The following is a 27,085-nucleotide window of genomic DNA, read 5'->3' as shown; positions in this document are numbered from 1 at the left end:
TATTATAGAGAAGGTGAAATTAAGACCCCATTTATGAGATTAAATATGACTTGAAGTGGGGTAGTGTTCAACCGATTATGCATAACAGAAAATACCGATTACCAATTATATTTTTCATAATCGTACCGATTCCGATTATTTGAAAATGACAAAATATCCCGTATATACGAAATCGGCAATAAAGTTTGACAGAAACAAGTATTGTTGTGATTTTCCCTAAGGCTCTAAGGTATCATTTTGTATGTATTAAATTACCTCTGGAGTTTCTCGGAAAGAAAGAATTTTTTTTTTTTTTTTTAATTTCCAAAATACGGAAATATGACATCCTACCTAGTCAGCACTGTGCTAAGCGAATGGCCTAACCACCTCGACGTGAATGTCACCTGTTAATGGCTTGAAATGGGCTAAGAATAGTTACTCAAAATATCCATCTCAAAAAGTATCTCAGACAAACCATCCATCTTCAATCTTTACCAAAGTGTAAATTTTAATGACATATTGCCTTCATTCCGATATTATTTTGTACTTATTTTCAGTATTATACCGTTTATGAACAAACAGAAATGTTACGAACTTGAAGTTAAACATACCTATTCGTTACCTATTTAACTCCATTCAGGTTCTATAAGATAATGTAAGCTTAGGCCAATCAAACTGAAAAGCAAATTGTACCATCGTAACTTGTTTAAAATTACTCTAAAATGTAATACCAGATTGATGTAAAGAAATAATAACAACTAGAAACTACTCCAATATAAAATATAACATTCCCTCTATAAGACATATCACTTACAGTACCTCCCAGACAAATGCCGATTTCCAGCAAATTGAAAGCTGTTATTAAAGTAATCTACGCATTTTTTTTTTTTTTGCAAACCGATGGTTAGGCTACATTTCCCATTGACTTAGTGTGGTTGTTAGGCTAACATGTGGTCGAAGATTGCAGTTTCCGTGGATATTTTTATTTTTTATTTGCGACACAACTAGAGCGAATAAACAGATGGCAAGGTTAGATTTACATGCAGTTGACTTAGTGTGAAATAAGGCTACTACGTGATCGGAGATTTGTGAGGATTTTAGGTTATTTTTGCTGGTACTGAAATTGCTTCGTGCAGGCCGTCATTTGCCACGGGAACTTCCCGGTGATTGTGCGCGACCTTCCCGCGCTGCTTCAAATTTATGCGGGATGTGAAAACTGTTTGCGCGATTCGCGCTGCAACTGCAATTCCTAGCTAAAGCAAACGCATGTCACACTTAATTTTACACAGACACCTGATATAACGAGGGCGATTTTCTTATATTTCTTTTTCGCACTCGTAATTGTGCTTTAGGAGGGCTTTTTAGCACTTGCGAGGGCGAATCGACCATCGCCCCGCTTATTTCCGACCCTGTCAAGCACATTCGTTAATTCGCGAAATTGGTATTGCTGCTATGCTTACTGTGCCAAGAAATTTGAAGTCACTAACCACGAGGGAAGCAAAATCGGCGACCCTGTCAGCGTTAATTGATGAAAGTATACACTGTGAAAGACGTATAGAGGGTGTCTTATTTCAATATTTCGTAGTAAAAGAACAAACCTAATACATCAGTTGATATTTTCAACTTCCACATGTTTTTGAATAATGATATTTTCACCTTCCATATGTTTTTGAATAATCGGTATGACATAACTGGTATTCCACGTAATTTTTACCGATTCCGATTATGTTCCGATTATGCAATTTTCGTACCGATTCCGATTCCGATTAGGTTAATCGTTTGAACACTAGTAATCTACATTCTTTAATCAAATAACTACAATATAATTGTTGACAAGCTTGATACAGTACAGTATGTAAATTTGTTTGCTGGAAAAATACTGCATACTACCTATGAAGTTTGTTTTAAAGCGGGAAGCTACATTTCACAAATCTCATACTTTATACTGAATAAAACGATTTATTGTTGCAATAACACTACTATCTGGATTTAGAATTGTCTTTTATTATTAATTATTTAGTAACAAATTTTTACACTGCAATATTATCTGTAAAATAAATAAAAAAAGCATTGTATCTTTCCAGAAGTGGAAGAAACTTCTTATCTATCTTTTATCTATCCTTTAAAATGGAATTGAATGTTCATTAGAACACTAAATGATTTAGGTTTTTCATGAACTTTTAGGAACTTTCATGGTGACAAGAGATATCCAAGATAATGCCAACAATAATGGGAAAGTAAAGATTCAATGGAACAGTATTTTGACTGATAAGTATATGAATGGTCTATTTTAACTGCACAATATTAAACTGATGAAGACTGCAAGAAATGATTTCACTGCAAACTGTATTTGTTGTATATAGCTTCATATTATTACAGTAGTTGTATTATTTTGGTTGATCTTTAGAAACAGTGGGTCAGACCATTGGTTTCTGTAGAGCTGATGTCACTCAAATACGTCACTCAAATAAGCTGCTTACACTATTGAACTAAGTAAGGATGTTGCACTACTCCGTATGTAAAGTACTGGTAATTAGAATTGAAATCTAAACCACGCTACATATTTGTTTGGTATCTCAGTACATTTCATCATCAAACTGTGTTTTGCTCTCACATGTCTCCAAAAACAGTGTGTGTTATTTAAATGTTAACTAACACCCCCTCCCCTCCCTCTCCCAATCACAACCAGCACGCATTGGACCACCAAACTAATGAGTCATACGAACTCTAATGACAATGTAGAAGAGTACCATTATGCGTCTTGCCCGGTCCAAAGAGTGCTTGACCAATTAAAATGACCACTACATCTACACTTTGTAAATGAATGTAACGGGACCTGAAAAACATCTAAAGGCCCTACTCGAAACCATCACGTCTTAGACCACCAAACCAATGAGTCATATGAACTCAAATGACAAAATAGCAGATTACCATAATGCGTCTTGCCCGGTCCAAAGAGTGCTTGACCAATTAAACTGACCACTAAATCATCACAACTTAAATGAATGTAACGTGACCTGAAAAAAAAAAATAGCCATAATCAAGACCAGCACGCCTTGGACCACCTATCTAATGGGTCACATGAATTCTAATGACAATTTAAAAGAGTACCAAACATTCGTCTTGCCGAGCCAAAGAGTGCTTGACCAATTAAAATGACCACTAAATCATCACTTCGTAAATGAATGTAACTGCCTGCTAAACCTCTTAAGGCCAAAATCAAAACCAGCACGCATTGGACCACCAAACCAATGGGTCATATGAACTTTACAGACATTGTAAAAGGGTACCATAATGCGTGTTGCCCGGTCCAAAGAGTGCTTGACCAATTAAACTGACCACTAAATCATCACAATTTAAATGAATGTAACGTGACCTGAAAAAAAAAGAAATAAGCCCTAATCAAGACCAGCACGCATTGGACCATCTATCTAATGGATCACATGCATTCTAATGACAATTTAAAAGAGTACCATAATGCGTCTTGCCGAGCCAAAGAGTAATTGACCAATTAAAATGACCACTAAATCATCACTTCGTAAATGCATGTAACTGCCTGATAAACCTCTCAAGGCCAAAATCAAACCCAGCACGCATTGGACCACCAAACCATTGAGTCATACGAACTCTAATGACAATGTAGAAGAGTACCATAATGCGTGTTGCTTGGTGCAAAGTGTGTTTGACCAATTAAACTGACCACTAAATCATCACAACTTAAATGAATGTAACGTGACCTGAAAAAAAGAAATAAGCCCTAATCAAGACCAGCACGCATTGGACCACCTAGCCAATGGGTCATATGAACTCTCATGACAATGTAGAAGAGTACCATAGTTCGTCTTGCCCGGTCCAAAGAGTACTTGACCAATTAAACTGACCACTAAATCATCACTTCGTAAATGAATGTAACTGCCAGGTAAACCCCTTAAGGCCATAATCAAAACCAGCACGCATTGGACCACTAAATAATAATAGGGGGTTGTTGGACATGAGTAAAAATGTCAGATGTGGTTCTATCAATTGAAGTATACAATCAATTTGTTTTCCTTTTTGCAGAGGAGACACATGGAAATGGCGAGAGTTAAATTTAAAGGTATATAGAATGGTGTGGGGTTTGGCGGTGGCGGTGATTGAAGTTCGAAGAAATGTGAACAAACTTGGTGTTATAGCATCCGCGGTATTATGTTGTGCGTTTTGAAATGACAGATACTATAGATACGGTATCACATTTACAAGACGCTTCGCCAATGTTGTTTATTTGGAAGATCAGAGATATATAATGGAAGACAAGGATGGAAAATATGATAAATGTATACAACGGTAATAAGGAATGGATGCTTCAGTTTCGGTATTTACATTCCTTAGGATTGTGTCAGCATTCTATTTATTCTACGAGGAAATGGAGGTTTGTGATTCGAGTGTGTCTAGCATAAAACGTGATGTGTATAGAGTAGCCGAAATAGCGAATTACACACCACTGTAAAGAATTATGAACCATACATTGGTTGTATGCATTACTACACACATATGTATGTAGGAGTGTACGGATTGCTGTATTGTTAAAACAAGAGCAGCAACGCTGCGGAAGCTCATGTTACCTTCTACACTCTAAGAAAATATGGTTCCACATAGAACCAAAACTGGTTCTTGGACTTGTCCCGTATGCAGAACCTTCAATGGTTCTTAACGAGAACCCTTTTCATGATGGTTCTAATAAGAACCCTACGAAATGGTTCTCGAAAGAACCATAAAAGGTTCTTTCATTTTGTCCCGTATGCAGAACCCCTAAGGTTCTATCAAGAACTTTTATGACTAAGGTTCTTTTGAGAACCCCTTTGAATGGTTCTCGAAAGAACCATAAAAGGTTCTTTCATTTTGTCCCGTATGCAGAACCCCTAAGGTTCTATCAAGAACTTTTATGACTAAGGTTCTTTTGAGAACCCCTTTGAAATGGTTCTCACCAGAACCATAAAAGGTTCTTTCAATTTGTAGCTGTGTGCAGAACCCTTAAGGTTCTACCGAGAACCTTTTCAAATATGGTTCCCAGGGGAACCCCTTTGAAATGGTTCTCAAAAGTTCTTTGGAAGGTTCTTACTTTTTACTGTTCACAGAAGCCATGAAGACCAGAAAATAGTATTAAGTTGCAGCTATTGTGAGATGTGTACAATTTTTGCTTAAAAATAATGTCAGAAGTCTGATGATGTTCTGTCAACTTGCAAATAACTTTATTCACTTTAAAATTCAGCAAACCACGAAACAAACAAATCTTGTCAATTATCTATTGCATGAAATATCAATTAGATTCAAAATGCTGAAATACAATAAAAAGACATTACCTTTCGTCATATCACAACAGCTTTGTGATTTACATCCAAAAATTGTAGAATGAGCTGATATACAATGTGGAATTATTCAATCACTTAACAGTTCTCTGAGGAATGCAATGTTGGGATTAGGCCAAATGCTGTATGCTTTGTACATGCACAATCATGAAATACAAACTAAAGAATAACTCAATAACAACTGCACTACACCACAAGATATTCAAACATGCAAGTGCCTGTAAGTGAAATTAATCAGGTGAAACAATGTGTTCTCAAAGACTTCTCCTACATTTACTATAAGCTGTGTAGTGGTCATTTACTCATCCCTGCTAATTCGACTAGTATACTGCGATTCAGTGTGATATTATAATCCCACCTACAATTTTTGTGAACCAACACTGAAAGCTTTGATGTATGTTGTTCTGGCTTATCTTGTAGCAGTTACCTTATACCTCAATGGAATGTACATATTTCCAGCACTCCTATATGGTATCCAGAGCATGATAATAATTCTCTTCACCTGGTGAAAAGGTTAACCACTCAGTGGTTCTTCTGACTTTATAGGCAATGTAATGTTCTACAAATGTTTCTGCCATCATTATGCAGCTGCATATAAGCCACATATTACAAGAATATAAGATATACTTGACTTCAACAAATAAATGGGATTTCTTCTTCATGAAGCAACTCAACCACAAAGCAATCATTATGTTCCTCAGCTTCAGGTTCTTGTGAATGCCGAGCATTGTGGCAACGACGGATATGTTTTCTGTAAGATCCCATTTTGCGATATTGGGTTGATGTGCATGAGCTATTTCGAGGTGTCGACAAAGCTTCTGCAGTGAGAAAAAATGCCTTTGACGAGTACCCCTGCAAAAGTCACAGTCATATGGAATATGCATTGTGCTGTGGAAATTTGATTCATATCAATGCAGAAAGCAGTCGCAGTATTGGAGTTGGTATTTTTGGCCCCTCATCTTCTTTCTTGATACTCATCATGTAACGTTGTAGGAATCCCAGAGTGTTGGCTGCCTCTGGGGGGTACTCGATCCCATGCGCATAGTACACGGCCATCAAGAGTATTACTCCATACCAGATGCTGGAAATCCCTTGACAGACTTGTCATCCTTCGGCCCATACAGAGATGGCATCAGGTTTGATGGTACTACACTGTAGCACTTAAACTGGTGATGGTGACACTATCTCCTGAAAAAGGAAATGATAGATAACAATTAGAGTACATTGACATATGGTTGACCACAAAAATTCCATTGTTAACTCTGGGACTGTCTTATGTGTCAGAGTTATGGTGGTACTATTTTTTTTCAATAGCTGCAGGCAATTTTGTGCCAAACATATTGTGAACATTTTGCAGGTATCGGCACTCGGCAGAGTTAGTAAAAAAAACAATATACAAGTGAAAACCAAGCGGCTGATTCACATCTAAAGGCAGGACTGTTTGGGATTTTGAACGCAACTGCACGGTTAAAGTGAATATTGACACTGTCAATCCGTGTCAATGTGTATTTTCTAATGGTAGTGATTACATTTCCCCATATACTGTGTTTTTCCCCTTTTCTGTTCAAATTCCAGTGTCTACACTGTATGTATTACAAGGGTAGAGCACATTGTTAGTAACGGCGGCCTCCGTGTGAGAAGTCAGACCATAGATCGGGGTCCAGACCTCTGAAGGGGGGGGTTTCACTTCGCATACCCGATCACAGGATACTCCCTGACTGCCGGGCTGTTGGGTGCTCAGTGATTGCACTCTTCTGCTATCTCTAGAACACAGGGAGTCTGACCATGGGTGTTCCAGGAATACATTCGCTACCAGCTCCCAGAGCGGGTACTCAAGCTATACTGTATAATCATTGATCATTGTCAGGTCCTTTAGTTGGCTGGCGTCAAGCCTCACAATGCCAGATGCAGCCCTCCTTGGCATCCTGAAAATACGAGCCTTATACTTACAATAGACAATCTTTGATCACTCCTGAAGAACTGAGAGTTCCAAAATGACATAATCAATTGAATACAGGCACACCTTAAATGTTAAACAGCAGCAACAACCTATCTGCTCCTGGACAAATGGTCATTTTCACAGTAAATGGTGTAACTTTGCATTTTAAGACCTTTTGTCAGTAGTGGCCTCATGAAGCGACACAATTCAAGGACACTTTGCCACATGATAGCTTGTCAGGACATTCACAACTATTTTCATACTTTATGATGTAGTTTAAGCTTCATAAGTAGTTTTCCCCGATAATTAAGATATTTATGTACATGATTCTGGTGGAAATGTTCATGACAAATCATGTTGAAACTTTGGTGTCAGGGTGCGTCAATTTACACCCTTTACTGTGAAAATGACCATATACAAGAGGAACTTACCTTCTTGTCCGAAACATGCAAGAACCCAGGCTTCTCGTCGAAGATGTACGGTAGAGCCATCAGAGCGACAGAATACTCCAGGTCTGCCAATAAAACCTAAGATTGGAGAATAAAGTTCTGTATCACTACATTTTCAAGTGTTACAAGGCAGCAGTCATAATCAGACAATGAGCAATGTTGTGAGAGGTTACTACCACCATGGTACAATGTATGTATGTGTCTTTGCATTGCGGTAACTGATGGAGAAATACAGAGAAGGTCAAAGACAGCTGCAGCGTATCTTCATAGATCTGGAGAGTGCCCCAAAGCGAAGTATTGAAATGCCCAAAAGAGAAAGAAGTACATCCGGCTGATAAAGGATCTGTACGAGGGCAACCTGACCCAGGAGAATGTACCGCGAGAACCATAGATGCATCTGCCGTCACTGTCGGAGTCCACCGAGGCTCAACGTTAAAGACCGCATAACATGGCCATTCCATTATGTGTGCAAACAGAGTAGCTTTTTCCCTTTCCAACGGTACCATTTTTAAGCAAATGGGAGGTAACGTTGTTGAGAAAATTGATTTCAAACTGTGAATATCCCAGAGATGTCATTCCCAAAATAGAGCCAACAAATTCATAATTATGAGGCTTTGACGTCACCGAATGAACACCAAATCTATACCCCCCCCCCTGTGCTATTCCAACGGGGAAATGAATCAGTATCATTCGTCACTGAAATCATGAGATAGGGGGCATGAAGTCAAGATTCTCTATGAACCCTGTCCCCAATAACCATATTCTGTTGTCGGTAGTTCCAACTGCTGTGAAACCCACGATGAAGAGAAACAACATTATACTTGTGGTTTTATCGGCTACACTTTTTATTTCTGGCTAGTAACTGGGATTTCCATGTTAAAGATCCTTGCTGACTTTGCTCTGGACCGGCAAAAAACGAAGTTGCTTGTATGTGAATTTCACCCACCCCATTTCGAATCCTCATGAGCCAAGGATTCTAAACAACCCAATCATCACCACTCTCTGTCCCATATGCCTGAGATAATTTATCATAACTCGGACTGGAAGTTTATTTGTCGGCCCGACAAATAGCCTTTGAACAGTGATTTATGGAATTACATGAGCAGTTAGCACAAATATCCCCACGTTGGAGTAACATTGTAATTGACATTGTAATTGACGGGTTAATTGGGGTCAACTCATAGCATGCAAAATCGATCAGTTCAACATACAGAGAGCAGGCAGCAGTTCCTCTAAACTTTTTCCTCAACAACGACAGGGTTGTCGTTCGTGATTTGCACACACACTGTACATATGGAGTACTATGCCTATGTAGTATGTACTGTACAGTCAGTGTACAGTACGACAGTATGATATACGTAGGCATACTGTCAGTGTCAAATGCTGGTCGACTGCAGCTTAGCCTCTTTCTAATTACTTGTTGAATAGCAGATATCCAGTGTCTCAGAACCAACAAGTACAGACACCTTTTCATCCCTTATGCAATAACAGACCACCAGTACCGCCAAAAAGTAACTAGACAAATTTGAATGCAAAGAGGGCAATGATTGCACTGTGAGTACACTCTCCCTGCAATCCTAATTTCCTAACAATATTCCCCTTTCGATCAAAATTGTTCAGCTGCTCCTACACCCCAGTAAAGTTGCTCTGCTCACACCTTATGCTCACTTGTTCACCTAATTTCCCCGTTCTCTGTCTACAATAGAACAGAGTACATGGGAGTTTGATTGCAATTGTCTAGTTACTTTCAGGCAGTACGGTTTTTTGGACCAGTTTCTACCTAAATATCTTTATGGGTTCTCGCTTACCCTCCTGTAACTCCCGCCCATCATTTTCCACTCTGATCGACTTACTAGTAATTGTAAGGTAAAATTATGTGATAACATACACTTCTTGTCCTCTTCAAGAAGGACTTCCTCCTCCTACCGGTAGGCACGCATCAGCTCTTTTGCTTTGGTCTTCTTGGAACTGTTCTGGATTATCTTTGGTGCATATTTTTCTAAAGCAGTCTTCATTTCAACAACAACCTTCCTCCCTGTCAGCATTTCCAACTCATTGCAAAGCTGTATATGAAGATAAAAGTGAAATATATACCAAAATTAGACATGATTTGTTGAAAAGGCAGCCCATTGGACTCCCTCCAAGCCACACTGAAAAGGAATATCCACCTGACTGATTAATTAGAGATCAGTTTTCTACTCTGCTAAGGGGTCGCAGGGTTGTGTCAGAAGTCCAACTTGAAGCTCCCTCAGCAGGTCATTTGCAGAGCTGGGATGCACAGTGAAAGTCCTATTTATACTTCACTTCCTTAAATGGCGACGCAACGGCAAAATACGCCTATATCAAAAACCTACTATAATATTTGTATATGAAGTACGCATATATACTAACTGCTATGATAAAGATTCGCTAAACTGATACCATGCACGGGAAAGCTCGTCTATGGTGGCACGCGCGTGAGTGGTATAAAATTGGCTAGCGAAGAAATAGATAAAACTTGGGGCTAAACTAATTCTGAGCTCAGAATACAGTAACACAATGGTGATATAGCCGGCAAATGTACGCTTAAACGCCTTTGAAATACTTCTAATGAAGCCTAATTTTAATACTATATCAAATGCTAGGGAGTTCGTATCTTAGTGACAAAATTTTACATGAATATACTTGCCCACGGCACTGGTTGGAGAGAATGCTATGAGCGTGTGTTTGTTTATATACCGTGAAGTTAGTTCAAATGTAGAGGACCATTCCATTATTGCGAACCGCTCCATTGACCTGGGCGCCCCCAAATCAATGTAGGTAGAAATGTGATTCACTATAGCCTAAGTATAATTAAAACTATAATCAGCCTTTATTTCATGTCTTTGTTTCCAATTACTGTGCAGTTATCAATTCCCATTATGGACAGGTTATTTCCAGACCTGATCGATCATTATTGGTGGAATAATTAGTGGAATAAATTGGTGGAATAATAATAATTAATAACAATCATAATAAATAATGATAATAATAATTAGTAGAATAAATAGTGAGGAATGTTTGTTTTTCGGCACTCTGAGTATTTTTTTATGAAATTAAAAATGTTGTTTTATTTCCATGGAGGGAATAACCAAAATATACTAGGTTGGGGTTATTTACAGCTTTATTAAGCAGCTGCAAAATGAGGTGGGCAAAAAATTATGTCGATGGTCTCTGTTCTGCGCAATGAGCATACAAAGGTCTGATTAGCCCAAGGGGTTAGGTGTAACATTTACTGCCGGGAATAGTTAGAACATGCACGCAAATTTGGTCATATTTGCCTATAATCATAAAAACATGCCAAAAACACTTAAAACTTAGACTGCAAGGCCAGCAGATGTTAAAATATTCTCATTCACCAATGTTGTCTAATTTCAATGGGCTGGGATGGAAAATGTCTCCAGAATTTTGGTAGCAAAGTTATATTCTCATTTACTTCCATATAGTGAGTCTGGCTTTAATATCATTTGATATATTATAATAGGCATATACCAAGGTATCAATGTGTATAGTTGTGATAAGTTCTCATTTATTTCTTTTGAGCAAGAATCCATCTTTCAACTAACCCACCACCCGTTCCAACTAACCCCATAGGTGGGGTTAGTTGGAACGCCTATCACCGACACCTCACTGGATTATCTCCTGAAATATCAACAAGAGTAGTGGTTTTATGGGCTTCATTTGTGACACACAGCACACACCCTCTCACTGGATTATCTCCTGAACTATCAACAATTATAGCAGTTTATGGACTGCCTATCCTAACAGGATAGGGCAGTGTTTGCTGAATTGATGTTGTTTCTGAAAATAGAGATTTTTGTGAAAAATGTTCCAACTAACGCCGCTCTTCCCACATACCCTATTCCAATACGAAGCAAACTTGCTAAATTGGGGAAGAAGAATAACACATCAGTGGTGATCCCTGGAATGTTTTATCCATTTTGGATAGCCTACTGTAGGCCTACGTCTTCCTTTATTTTTTAGCTTGATTGTTTGTTAGCCTAGGTGGTCAACACATGGTCACGTACACCAATAAGCCTTATTCCAGATGACGTATATTGACGCGATTGCAATGCATTGTGGTATAAATTATGCCAAATTGTGGCCAGAAACATTTTGATTTAATTTTTCCTCAATTTTCTGCGTGTTAGTGATGCATTCATTCTTCATGAGCTCATCATAATGTATTCTTTTTATTATTCTATGGTTTCAATCTGTTGGTTGGTCAAAAACATATTTTATGGATATTTTAAGGTTGACTAAAGTTGGAATGTTGTCTAAAAACTGACGTTTGCCCGTGTTTGAAGCACCCTCAGTAGCCTATATCTGGAATAAGGCTTAGGCTAGGACTATATAACAAGGTATCCGAATACTGCCGGTGCCCGAATACTGGGGACCTAACAATACGTTCCAATATTACCATAGCAACGTGTTCTAAAAGCGCTATGAACGAATAACAACTTAGCTACTTATTTTCAAACATAATATATGCAAAACAGGCTGGTTTTTCATCATCTTGACCAAATAAATCTAGATTTTGTATGATAATTCGAAATTTTCATTTCCAAGAAATTTTCGAATGGAATTGTTGTAAATTTACTCCAAGTTCTGCCTCATTCTTAGTCTTTTTTGCCGAGTACACTGCATCTGCTTAATCAGGTGTAAGCTAAGTTTGTTATTTAGGCCCCCCTCCCCCGTAACCCTAAAATTCCGGTAAAAACGCTTATTTTTTTAAAGGATATTACCGTATCAATACTGTAGTGTAGGTATAGCCTAGGTACTGTGTGCCTGTTCACAACCGCTTGTTCCATTAAGAACAGTAAACGGGTCTTTTTAGCAAACGTTAACTTGGAAGTTGGACAGAATTGTCTTTTTAATAGCTCCATATTTTACAATTTCGATCATAAAGATTCATATCAGGATTGTGAGTTTGTGTATCAGATGCTAAAGGTTCGGTACAGACATCATCTGAATTTTTTTAAGGGATTTTGAAGAAATTTGTGCTGAAAAAGCTTAGGGGGGCCTAGGCCTAGGTGCGCACTATACAGGCATCCCAATTCCCATGCTATAGTATAGGCTAGCCTAGGCCTACTCCATCGTATGTGGCTGAAACCCGGTTGAGCTGTGGCAGAGACAGTAAGGTTCTAGTGCTCTTTGAGACTATTATAATGTTATCGTGATTAATTAATTAAATGTCCGGTCTTCCTACAAATATGGCCTAGGCTAGGCCTATAGCCCTACAGAATTCTGTTGACTATAGAATGGGCCTAACGTTAGGCTATGCCCATACAATTATAAAGTAGGCCTAGTATACGTTAGGCTAGCCGAAGCCGAATATTATTTGCTCAATGGACATTAATGTCGATGAAGGAATCGTTTGGTATTCACGTCTATTCACCAAGGGTCGACCCGATAACTTATTAGCAGGTCTTGCGCTGGAGTTGAATTTAATTTTCGGTCTACATGTTTCTAAATTAAAACTGAAAAACTCACCGCACCGGGGCTTCAACTTCTACTCGAACATGATCGACGGTACGTGACACAAGAACTGCACGCAATATACATATAATGATGTACGTAGGTAGCACGTAGGTAACATACACAGTGCATATTATGTACGTAAAGGTGGCGAACTTCGGTGCACTCACTATACTATTACATGTAACATGTACGTTTGGTCAGACGGAACTTTGGAGCCCGCGAAAAGTGGTCGAAATTATTACGCAAATTCCACTCAATGCGTTGTATTCAAATAAACGATTTTGTTCACAAGTCAAAACAAATTCCATGGTAAAGTGAGAAAATGAGATTATTAACACTTCTATACACTTTATTATTCCCTTAAAATTACATTTCCCGATGAAAATTGCCGAACTTGTTTATTCATAGATCATGTACACACTTGTGATAAGTACGATTAGAACCCCTATTCGTGCAATTAGGGGTTCTTTGTGGAACCATCTTGTACCCAGAACCTTTTCTGTGTGGGTATGGAACCAAGTAGAAATCAATCAAGAACCTTTATGGGTTCTACAAGGGCACATGGTTCTGACGAGAACCATTCTTCATTTCGAGAACCCCCTCTAGAACCCTTTTTTCTTAGAGTGTATTTGAGAAATGTGTTATTTCTCGTTCATTAGACATACGCGAGATAACGGTGTTATATAATTTCCTCCCATCTCCTCTCCCCTTGCCCTCATGCTCCTTCTTAGCAGCCATAATTTGCTTATATGATAGCAGGTTGTTTAATTTCGCCCTCTCAATTAGTACCTTACATAAGTATGTCAGTTATAACTCTAACGTACCGCTGGAGTCTTACGTTAAACTAGTTTTCTTTTTCTTTGAATACAATTCATTCGTCGCCTGAGCCACATTTAAATGTTCCCCGCTATATCAATATAGTGAACGGCCAATATGGATTTGTGGTCAACAACATCGATTATGGTCGTATCACCGTATTTACAGCTTCTACGCATGCTCACATGTACGTCATGTATTTGGGACCTTTTCAGAAAGTAAAACTACATTTTACATGCGGATCTTTGCAATGTGCCATCCAACCTTTATTTTTACTGCAGGTAGTAACCTGCAAAATTAGTAAGGTTATGAGTTTCTATACTTAATGCGAATCAATCCTCTAAACATACATTTAAAATGCAGCTTTTGTGAGGTAGGCTACACCGAAATAGATCTCGAGGACATGCAGTTAGGTATAGGTTTTCACAGAAGCTTTACAGTACATAAGTAGTGAATGTCTGTATTTCTTTCATTTCTCACTCTCGCAATTTTCCAGTCATTTCTAATAATACCTCAATCCTTAAACAAAAATGCATTCGAGACACTCGAACAACATCTGAAAATCATGTTACTACAAGAACATGTTACACGAAGGAAGATTTCGAGAACGAAACATGTGTAAAAGTAAGTGGGCCTGACGTTTTGATCCTAGCAGAATCCTCTTTAGAAGCTGTATGACAAATAACAGTAACAGAAGGCACAAACACACGCACATAATACGCACAGGTTAATGAGCATGGTGAAAACAAAAGAGAGACTCCATTACCAAAAGTCTTGTCAGGGGATGTTACACCCCGTAATACGTCACGCTATAATATCATTGGGGAAGTGGTAACGAACAAACAAGAAAGCAAACACAGAGCTTAGTTTAAACTACCATCCACCTTTCTTAATTCCTTCATTGATTAGTACAATATATTGACTTAATAAACTTTGTAGGTACTTATGCAAGTATAGGTTTTTTAGTTGTAGATAGCTGTCTCATCCGACTGGTGACACGTGACCTATTTACTGTATGGTGGGGCGGATACGTTAACTGACCTTCATTCATACTTAGTAAAGATTCCTAAATCCTATTGGTCCATTCAGGTCAGCTGACCGTGGTTAATCCTGTGAGTACCGCACGGTAAAATTAAGGGGCATCACTTTAATAAATCTTTGGTTATATGTAACCAAAAATGTTTTGTTTTATGATTTTCCCCCACACAAATGGTAGTGTATGAATGAACGGGGTTAATGAACGGTCTAACGTGCGTTACTCACATGATTAATGCACTCCGGGTGTTAATGCTATCGTTGGATGCACGAGGGCGGAGCCCGAGTGCATCGCTTGCATTACCCCGATCGTGCATTAATCCTGTGAGTAATGCACGCTAGACCGTTGATTAACCCCTTATTTCTAAATTCCTTTATTGATTAGTACAATCATATACTTCATATACTTTCTAGATACTTGTGCAAGTAAAGGTTTCTTAGTTGTAGATTGCTGTCTCATCCGACGTGTGACACGTGACCCATTTACTGTAGTGAGGGGCGAGTACGTTAACTAACATTTTTCAGTTCCTTCATTGATTAGTACCAGGCGCGTATCCAGGATTTTCTAACTCGGGGGGCGCGAAGTACTATCTAAGCGGAGCGCCACCATCGGTTGGCGCGGAGCGTAGAAGAAAATTTCTGATTTTGATACCCCCCAGATCACCGGAAATGGCACTTATCGGGCTTGAAAATGACCAACCAGATGTACACTTTTGCCTGATAACCAAGTATTTCCCAAAAGTTTTTTTTTTCCATCCATAACCTTTTTGAAGATTGTCACCAGTCACACACCATGTTCGACCTCATTGCATGTCCTATGGATCATTGCTTTTGTAGGTGGTTCTACGTCACGGCCCACAATATCCGAAAGCCCCACTTTTGAAGGTTTTAAGCCCATTATTTGTTGAGAATTTGAAAATTCCCATTTCTCGTGAATAAAATCACTTCAAAACATACCCATAATGTTGCAGAAAATTCAATCTATGGACAAGCAATATAGAAAAACCTCCTTGAACCGCTAACAGACAGGTCAAGACGAGTAAAGGAAAGTATGATGAAGAATGTTGGTCAGAAATTTTTGAAAATTCCGACACAGTTAATTTATTGGTGTAGAAATATTGCAACCTCTTATAATGGCTATTATAAAACTTGGTTGAAGGAAACGAAAAATAGCAGATATTTCCGATATCAGGTATATCGAAACCGAACACTACACACATAGGCGTAGGTCTCGTAGGAGGCGGGGGCTGCAGCCCACCCCCCCCCCCCCGCAACCAAATTTTTCCCACTTTTTCGGGCACCTACTGAAAGAAAAATAAATAGCAATGAATAGCTTAAAAATGATCTCGTTGGTAATTAAAATAAAGGTCTAAGCTTGGCCGACATTACTACTGTAAAAGAGTTTTGACATAAATGGATCTGTATGCTTTTTCTCCATCTACATAAGACATTTGGTTGTTTACATTAACATCCGGCGGTATAATGTGCAACTTTGACGGACCGTAAGGTACACTATGCCATGCAATGTAATGACCGATGCTTGCTTATATGATATTGGCATCGGTATGTTGAACGCTTTTTTTCGTGCAAGTCATTACAGCCCCCAAATCCAATTGGGCTCCTACGCCTTTAACTACACACATAGACAGTTTTTGAGGCTGTTCATCGTGGAACATGCATGCATTGCTCACTGATATGATGTTATATACGCTCTTTGCTTTACAAATTCGAACAGGCGTGTAGCGAGTAATTGCCAAGGGAGGGGCGAAGCCTGTAGGCAAAATATCTAAGCGAAGCGCCACCATGAGTTGGCGCGAAGCGTACATTAAAAATTTTGGCCGAAAATGCCTCCCAGATCGCTGGAAATGACACTTTCCAGGCCTTGTAAGTTGCATCTAAGCATTGTATATTTTGAAATTACTAGCGATGTCATAAAGAAAATTTGCTCGGGGGGGGGGGCGGTCGCCCCCTTCCTGAAATGCGTCATGTTCTTAAACTCGACTCGGTCGAGTTGAAGACCAGCCACAGTTGGTTCCATATAGCACAATTGTACAATTGTTTAAGGCGTCCATACACACACACGCGTTATGATAGACCATATATAGTATTTATATAGATACATTAGTGAGAGATAAAAAATTGAAACGTCAAAAATGGAGTTGTCGGTGTAAGGGGTAGGGTGAGGTGCACACCCCCTCCGTAATCCTTGATCTGTCACTGGCTACCCTGTGTATATAATAGGGATCAGCGCTTAACTATGACTGTTCCTCTTTCTCTTCCCGAGGCCTTGGCTATCTTCTACTCCCTCCTTTTCTCCTTTTTCTCTCTTTTTCTTTTTCTTTTCCCTTCCTTCCTCTCCTCCTTTTCTTTTCCCCCCTCCTTTTCCCTTTTTTCTTCTCTTTTTTTCTCTCCTCTTTTCCTTACCCGGGGGGCGCGCGCCCCCAACGCCCCCCTGGATACGCACCTGAGTACAATATATTAACTATTAAACAAAGAAGAAAGCAAACTACATAGAAGAGTTCAAAATCAACAGTGAATGGAAGTCACACACAAACACACATGTCACATGCACTCAAAATGGAACAACTTGGATACAAATTGACACTCAATGCGTTCTAGCGTGTCTGTGTCTGTGTGTAGCCGTAGGGGGGGGGGGGGGGCGGGAGTGATGGATTCCCTTTTTGTCACCAGGTTCTGTACTATACCCATCTCCCTTAATTCCTTCATTGATTAGTACAATATGTTAACCGTATTTACTTACCTAATCAGGGTTCAAGTGGATGTCCTGTTGTATTGGTGTAAATATCATTGACTCAATGACCTCTAGTTTCAATAATATGGAAATCCTTTTTATGTTATATCCAATCCTTGATCATTGGTTCTGGTATCGAATGGTCCTGGAAGTGGGAGGTTGTGTCCAACTATGTTTGTGGAAGTGGTGAGGAACACACAAGAAAGCAGACACACAGCTAAGTTCAAACTATCAACCACCTTTAAGTCCTTCATTGATTAGTACAGTATGTTGATTCAATATACCTTCTAGGTACTTGTGCAAGTATAGGTTTTTTAGTTGTAGATAGCTGTCTCATCCGACGTGTGACACGTGACCCATTTACTGTAGTGAGGGGCGAGTACGGTAACTAACCTTTCTTAATTCCTTCATTGATTAGTACAATCTATTAACTATTAACAAAGAAGACAGCAAACCACATAGAAGAGTTCAAAATCAACAGCGAATGGAAGTCACACACACACACATGTCACATGCACTCAAATGGAACAACTTGGATATAAATTGACAGTAAGTGCGTTCTAGCGTGTGCGTGTGTGTGTGTGGAGGGGAGTGGTGGATTCCTTTTTGTCACCAGGTCTTGCACTATACCCACCTCACTTAATTCCTTCATTGATTAGTACAATAAGTTAACCGTATTTACTTACCTACTTAGGGTTTAATTGGATGTCCTTTGTTCTGGTGTAAATATCATTGACTCAATGACCTCTATTTTCAATAATAATGAAATCCTTTTTATTGTTATATTCAATCCTTGAACATTGGTTCTGGTATCGAATGGCCCTGGAAGTGGGAGGTTGTGTCCAACTATGTTTGTGGAAGTGTTGATGAACATACAATGCCATAGCAATATATCAAGCCTTTGTAAATCTAAGGTAATTGTGACAGTATCTGAATTATATTACAAAACCAGTAAATATATCCAAATTGTGCAGACATCAATCCGATATACAAAGATTTTTTGCGAAACACATCCACTACTTCATGTATTACCGTGATCACCCAGTAAAACCTGTCGTATAACTGATGTGCCATACGTCCTGATTTGAGTATTTGGGTAACATTTATATACTGTTTTCTTTTATTTGTAAAACGTTTTTAAATATGAGTCATTTCTTCAGTAAACTTAGTAACATAACAAATATATTCATAATTATCCAACCGAAGCAGAGGCAATACTAGCAGGGAAACGTCAGTTACTAAATTTATACACTAATGACGCGAGGGGGAGGAGGGAGGAGGGAGGAGGGAGGAGGGATGAGGGAGGAGGGATGAGGGAGGAGGGATGAGGGAGGAGGGAGGAGGGATAGGGAGGGATAGGGAGGGATAGGGAGGGATAGGGAGGGATAGGGAGGGATGAGGATGGATGAGGAGGGATGAGGAGGGATGAGGAGGGATGAGGAGGGATGAGGAGGGATGAGGAGGGATGAGGAAGGTTGAGGAGGGATGAGGAGGGATGAGGAGGGATGAGGAGGGATGAGGGATGAGGGATGAGGGACGAGGGATGGGTGATGGGTGATGGGTGATGGGTGATGAGGGAGGAGGGAGGAGGGAGGAGGGAGGAGGGAAGAGGGAGGAGGGAGGAGGGAGGAGGGAGGAGGGAGGAGGGAGGAGGGAGGAGGGAGGAGGGAGGAGGGAGGAGGGAGGAGGGAGGAGGGAGGAGGGAGGAGGGGACAGCACTACCCTTCCATGGTTTGTATTTGATTTAAGGATACTCTTCGAGCAAGAATAGCTGCCATGAATATCAAACTCAAGGAAGCGGTATATGCATCTTCATTTGTCATGTAACTCTCGCTCAATATTGTTCTCCACCAAACGTGAAACGTCTCGATTTGTTGTGAATATTTAAAAGTGATATTTTCAGCAGAATCATTTTACTATCATCCCTAATTTCAAATTTTCGTCCAAGTTTTTACGGTTTTAACACAGTGTGAGACACCTGAATTTTATTTGCCCCTAGTTTCTCTTTTTTATAGTTGTAAATAAAGTTACATTGTAAACATACAGCTTTAGTCTATAGGTTACTATCGTAGGCTACTTTCCAGATGCACTTCCTTATTCAGCAACGATTTCTCTAGTGCGCAATCAGGAAAGTAGGTTGAAACTGACGGATGTATACGTACGGGTATGTAGCTACAGTGTTAGATCACGTACATAGTTCATATGCATACGCTATATGCTTCACGAGATTGTACAAAGCTTATGCACTAAGGATTTCGGACACACAAATGCATAGTGATTTTGACAAGAACCAGTACTAAGTGGAATTTAATAGTTTTTATCTTCATATTATAATGGGCTTTACTTCCTGAGATTATGTTGTATTAAATAATTTGAATAATTTATTGATTTTCAAGACAGTATATTGAAGTGTCCATAACCACTATAAATATTACGTCCTATCTTATTTTCTCCCTCTCAGCAGTAAAATTACAAGATGTCCCCTCCCTGCCGTTCTCCTTGAAAGAGGTCAAACTTAGAGTGACACAAGGGAACCTGCTTGACATATAGTTCCAAACGATAACAAAAGGTAACTTTAAATAAATATCTATAAACAGAATTACACCAAATCAAAATGTGGATCGCAAATAGCTACTCTTTGCCCCAAACATTCCTAATAATTGATATAGGCCTACAAGTTACGGCAGTGATGTAGTGTGAAACAATACCAATGTGTCTGAGTAGTGAGGGACAAGCGTTAATGTTAACAACTCTATCGCTATATTATTACCCTGCAATAAAACCAAATGAGTTGTAACCTGCTAGACTGGTCTGTAACGACAGAGAGGTAAATAAAGTACTACTACAACTAGCTTAATTCTATGACAGGCAAATCATATATTATACACAACGTTGCGCTAATTGGATTGAGCTGATACTTAATCATTACTGGGCCTGTACATGAGGTCAAAAGTAACTTTAGTCATTTGCTACGTACACTCCAATTCGCCTGATCCAATCTTCCCATAAAATAAAGTAAAAGACGGCACTGTGGTGTATATTAACCACTATGGATTTCTGCTGACAGCTTCATCGTTGAGAGTGTATGTCATAATACAGCACATATATATAGTTTAGTGAAGTGTGGAAACCCGGAAAAGATACTGCCCTACAACACGCGATACATATATATTCATAACATACATGATATTATCATAATGTGAGGTCAATAATGTCTACGATGCGCTGGCGGTTGAACTGGCGGAAGGATGCAATAACTATAAATCCAAACATTGCTTATATATATTTATTAGAAATACTCCTAGCACGGTCATTTCCTTTGCCGGAGAAATCCAAACAATATCTAAACTGATTGAATTCGGTTTCATTTTCTATTTTTCCCGCTGTAAGTTTAACAGTGTGTTGGAAGGTTGGAAAACATATCAAAACAAAACAAATGGAGTAGAGCTGAAGAGGCCACTCGTATCTTTTCGTGCAAATCCAATTAACAGAAATGGTAGCAAACATAAAGAAAAGCAATACAAAAAAAGGGAATAGAAAAGATAGGAGTATATTAATAACAATACAACAAACGAAAGAATACTTGACGAAGGAAAAGGAAAGACATGCTGTTTATATGTAACCAATTATAGCAATCCTAATATGCTACATCAGTAGTTGCTATAGTTTTGTTCCCCTGTTTCAAGTGTGGCAATCGTTATATATAACATTAGTAGTTGCCATAGTTTTGTTCCCCACATGTACCAAGTCTAGCTATCCTAATATGTTACAATAGTAGTTGCCATAGTTTTGTTCCCTGTATCAAGTGTAGCGTTTCCTAATATGTTACATTAGTAGTTGCTATAGCTTTGTTTTCCTGCACTAAGTGTAGCAATCCTAATATGCTACATTAGTAGTTGCTATATTGTTGTTCCCTGTATCAAGTGCAGCAATCCTAATATGGTACATTAGTAGTTGCTATATTTTTGTTCCCATGTACCAAGTGTAGCAATTATAATATTCTACGTAGGTATTTGTAGTTTTGTTTCCCTGTATCAAGTGTAGCAACCCTAATATGTTACATTAGTAGTTGCAATATTTTTGTTCCCTTTTATCAAGTGTAGCAATCCTCATATTCTACATAAGTAGTTGCTATAGTTTTGTTCCCCTGTACCAAGTGAAGCAACCCTCATATGTTACATTAATAGTTGCTATAGTTGTGTTCCTCTGAACATATTGTAGTAACCCTATGCTACATTAGTGTTTGCTATAGTTTTTTTCCCCTAATATTAAGTACATCAATCATAATATGTTACATTAGTAGTTTCTATAGTTTTGTTCCCCTTTATCAAGTGTAGAAATCCTAATATGCTACAATAGTATTTGCTATAATTTTGTTCCCCTGTATCAAGTGTAGCAATCCTAATATGTTACATTATAAGTTGCTATAGTTTTGTTCCCCTGTATCAAGTGTAGCAATCTTTACATGATACATTAGTATTTGCTATAAGTTTTGTTCCCCTAAATCAACTGTAGCAATTTAATATGCTACAGTAGTGTTTACTATAGTGTTGTCTCCCTGTACCAAGTGTAGCAACCCCAACATGCTACTTCAGTGGTTGCTATAGTTGAATCTCACTGTATCATGTGTAGCAATCCTCATATTCTACATTAGTGGTAGCTATAGTTTTGTTCCCAGTGTTGCAATCCTCATATTTTACATTAGTATCTGCTATAGTGTTGTTCCCCTGTACCAAGAGTAGCAATCCTAATATGCTACATTAGTATTTGCTATAGTGTTGTCTCCCTGTATCAAGTGTACCAATCCTCATATTCTACATTAGTGGTAGCTATAGTTTTGTTCCCAGTGTAGCAATCCTAATATGTTACATTTGTATTTGCTATAGTGTTGTCACCCTGTATCAAGTGTAGCAATCCTCATATTCTACGTTATTGGTTGCTATATTTTTGTTCCCCTGTACCAAGTGCAGCAACCCTATTATGCTACAGTATGAAAGTACTTACTATGAGTTATGATGCTGTCGAGCACTACTCCCTGTTTACTGTTATTCAGTCATATGTGTTAATTGGATAATACTAAGTGTTGCATGATGCAAAGTTACACTTTTACAAGTAGCAATTGTGACAGCACTAACCAAACTTTTCGTGAAATTCGAGGTTGCTAGAGTTGTAGCCATATGACAATATACATATCGACATAGGCGTAGGAATTTGGGGCGGGGGTTGCAGCCCATACGAACATCACAAAATGAAATCTTAGAAAATAGCAAAGTAAGTTAATGTCTACAACGGGGTTCGAAACAGACCTCTGATCCGAATCCAGCTATCGCTATAAATGTCTTTACTCTTTCCATTGTTTAAAATGCCCAGCCATTTTCCGTTACTTGTTTACTATTTTAAATATTGAATCTTGTCAGCAAGAGTTTGATTAATATTAGAGATGTAATCATTGATATACTTTGCAACCTCAAGGTCATTTTCAATTCCATTATCATTATATGTAAAAGCTTATAATTATTAACCCGGGCAGAATCCTTTCGTTTTGCCAATGATTTCCTTAATAACATTCCAAGTTTTCCTGAGGACAGTCATTTATTCACAGAAAATGTTCGTAAAGTTAGATTTCTTTGCTACGCGAATACTGGTTGCCAACTTGTTTTAAAATGGTGTATTTAAGCTTGTTTGAAGGAGTGCGGCTGTAAAGAAATGCTTTGTAGTTACAGAACCAACAATACCGGAAGTAATCCATGGAACGACTTTCTGAGATCTCTTAATTGAGTGACATTTAAGTGCATAATGTTTACTGCAGAAAGAATTAACAAATGGTAAATAAATTACACTTCTTGTCCTCTAACTATGTATGCCAGTATACTAAATAGGCCTCCATAACATACATCATACAGACACCTGATGTCCTCTAATGTTCAAGAATACAAACATTATAATACCAGTATCTGTCCTCTAACTGTATGTGCCATATGCTACATAAATTGCACTTTCTGTCCTCTAACTCTTAGTGCCAGTATACTTCATAGGCCTACATAACTTATTATATGTGTATTCTATTTACAATAATATATATATATACTTAAAACTGCAGTTTGTGTTGAAAATCTGCTTATTTAACACTAACTGGTAAGGACGTACAATAAAAAGAAGCTTAATAACCTTACTAAAATTTGCCAAATAAACTAGAAAATTGGACATAAGAGCGTTTAGTTTATGGAAAAACCAAGCTTGTGAACTAGTTGGAAATATTCATGTACCATATCTGTTTCGGACTTGCTAGATAAAACCTAAACACTGATTGGTTACGAAATATGAATGTGGACGATTCTAGTATAATAACAAAGCCGAAACTTGTTTGTGAAATTTCCGGAATCTGAACTATTTAATGGAGAGTTCAGAGTTCCTATGATTCATAACCAGTGATGTCGTCAGGAGTTTTTTCTCAGGGAGCACTGCTGGGGCACCAATGTCTTCTAGACAAGGCAACACATTTAATCACCAATAGAGAAGGTGCATGGTGTTTTATTGCTTTAATGGTGGGACTCGGGGGGGGGGGGGTGATTGTAATTTTGTACGGAGAAGTGCCCCTGCAGCCTGTACTATTGCCTCTAAATGTATGAACCTTAATACAAATTTACATGTCCAGCATATGTTGTCATAGGAACAAGACGAGTTCTTCAGCAGATGTGGAACAATACAAATACAGGACGGACAGCAAAAAATGTCAGGTACATACTGAGTCTGATACTACAGACATATTTGGTTATCGGATGGAAATAATCCTTTACAACACTACGAGTTACACTAAACGTGTGTCTAAACACGTAACCGACTGCACTAACGTTCAACTCTTAATTAAAATTTACTCAATACTTCTCTTATTACAGTACAATGTCACATAGTCACGGGTTTTATGTACAATGCAATATATTACAAGCACAAAAGGCCCCATGCAGCAGTTTTCTTGTATAACTGTAACTTAATAAGGTAACATATGTTGTAATATTGCAGTTGTAGTTAAACAAATTAATGAAATGAAGTGTTATTCATAGTACAATACAGTTACTTTACAATATTGTACAGTTTCATATCAGCTTCAGCTTGTATCATGATATGAATGTTATAAAACACATGTAACTATATCATGTATTCATTTCACTATATGGAACAAACTACGTCACGGTCATTTGACATCATTATAGTTGATTTGAAATCAAACAGCTCCTCTTGTAAAGTACAAAATACACTGGTCATACGAAGCAAACCTACGTTAACGGTAGAAACTAACGTTACCTCGCTCTGCAGTCTAATACTGTGATTTCTTTTTATTTTTATAGAAATTGGCTAGAAATGGAATTTGTTCTCCTTGATGGTCAATTAAATCTTACCTCTACTCTGATTTTCTCTCCTAGAACTATTTCGTTAACTTTCCAGACTCTAAAATTTGACATTATAAAATGGCGGAACGGTTCATCATGCTTATCCCTGTTACGATGTGATACAATGTAATTCACATACACACACAGTATGGAATGAAACAACATGTCTTCATTACTTCCTGTTGAATCAAAGTATTACGACCCCTGAACAGATAGTTTCCTGTTTCGAGAAGTTTCCATTTATAAATAAACCTGTAAATTAGACAATCAGAGACGTGGAATTGCACAAGCAGTAGTGATTAGAATTTAGAAAGTTGTGTATGCAGTATGATATAGGTATGGTATGATATGGAAGGCTAGACTTAACGAGGATAACATTAAAGATGATTGAAGCCCTTGGTAATGACTGGAAAGTTCTACACTGCCAGCGTCTAAATCTGAATATTTTCTTTGTGGAGGATTTTAAGTCCACCCGTAATTATATATATCAAGATGATTTACTTCCAAACTCTCTGTATTCGTAATTACATTACACAAAGCTGAATAAACGATATAAATGCCTTTTTACGAACTGAATTCGTAACATGTTGTGTTAGATCTCTCTTTATAATGATCAAGTATATTTTGTTGCAAGTGTACATCAGTAAAGCGACCAAATAGATTTACAATTATGTAGCCTGGAGTCTGCTGTCATAACTGAGCTATAGTCTTACTAAAATTCACGTTATAGGAATAGCTTTGGTGGTAACTTACAAGTCGACTTTTAACACAATAAAAGTAATATAGCAACCAAAAAACTTAGTAAACGTACATCTATTAATAAGTTGAGCTCATTGGTACAGTCGTAGAATCCCGGGTCTAGCAACAATTGTAGCAATTGTGTTGATTTTGTGGGTTCGTTGCTTTTAAAATTTTCAAATTTTGGTACCATTTACGATTTGTGCAAACATCTTAAGGGGATATCATTTAAAGTTGGGCGCTAAAACCCAGTTTTGCAATTACGTGCTGACGAAGTTTCCAAACCGTACTGAAAGTTTGCTTTGCCTTTACGACTAATGCTCGCAGTGTGATAAAAAATAATTCAACGGTTCACGATTTATGTTTGCCTACAATTAAGGACGTCGATGGGTTTATACTTCAACGCAGACGATCATTTTCTGTAACAAAAATATCTAGCTCTATGATATCAAAATAAGAATAAAAATCATATTAGTTAGACAAACAACAATTTAACAGATTAAGCAAAAATGATCTTAAGGTAAATTATCCAAATGCAAAATATGAAAGTAACATCTTGTCGCTATTCTAAAGCCAGTGAGCATTTCATTGTGTAACCCGTGATGTTATTTGAATAACGTAATGGAACTGTATACTTAATGGTTACTTTCATTATGAGGTCAATCTGAACGCTACACTTCTTGCATTATCACATTGTTTAGTTACTCTCGAGAAGGAAGTCATTTAGCTACGTAAGTGCTGTCTGAGCGCGATTTCAAAGAAAAGGCGGAAATTTAAGGTCAATCGATATAAAGGTTACATTCGTAGTCATATTCAGATTGTGCGCTTGAATCCAGCCAAGTCACTTTATTTTGCATCGACTAAATATTACGTTAATTTCTGCGTATATAATAAGCCGTGTGAATCATAGCAGTATTACCATTCTCGGATGTACACTAAATATGTTGCTGGGCCTATGTGCATATTACCATGGTTTTTATGCAATTTTTATTCTTTACCTTTTACCTAATTCTATATCTGCGAAATTGGGTGGCCAAAATAAAAATCACTTCCATGGGAACATTGCCTTGAAAAAGAATTTGACCCAAGCAGCAGCGCAAAAAACACCACTGTCTCTGTATTGTCAAATGTGGAAACGGGTTGGC

The 27,085-nt window shown here is 38.1% G+C and overlaps 1 protein-coding gene across 2 annotated transcripts in view; it reads right to left on the bottom strand.

Moving 5' to 3' along the window:
* LOC139970047 (uncharacterized) overlaps nucleotides 1-25,960 on the bottom strand; it is a 108,649-nt gene extending 82,689 nt beyond the window's left edge. The window contains exon 1 of one of the 2 annotated variants that reach the window (XM_071975651.1): nucleotides 25,212-25,960. The gene's annotated coding sequence lies outside the window, so the exon portion shown is untranslated. The other variant, XM_071975653.1, reaches the window with a different exon arrangement.
* Nucleotides 25,961-27,085: the final 1,125 nt, after the last annotated feature.

This window comes from Apostichopus japonicus, chromosome 7 (genome assembly GCF_037975245.1).
Source record: "Apostichopus japonicus isolate 1M-3 chromosome 7, ASM3797524v1, whole genome shotgun sequence".
Lineage (NCBI taxonomy): Eukaryota > Metazoa > Echinodermata > Holothuroidea > Aspidochirotida > Stichopodidae > Apostichopus > Apostichopus japonicus.
This window is presented reverse-complemented; position numbering and strand designations above follow the sequence as displayed.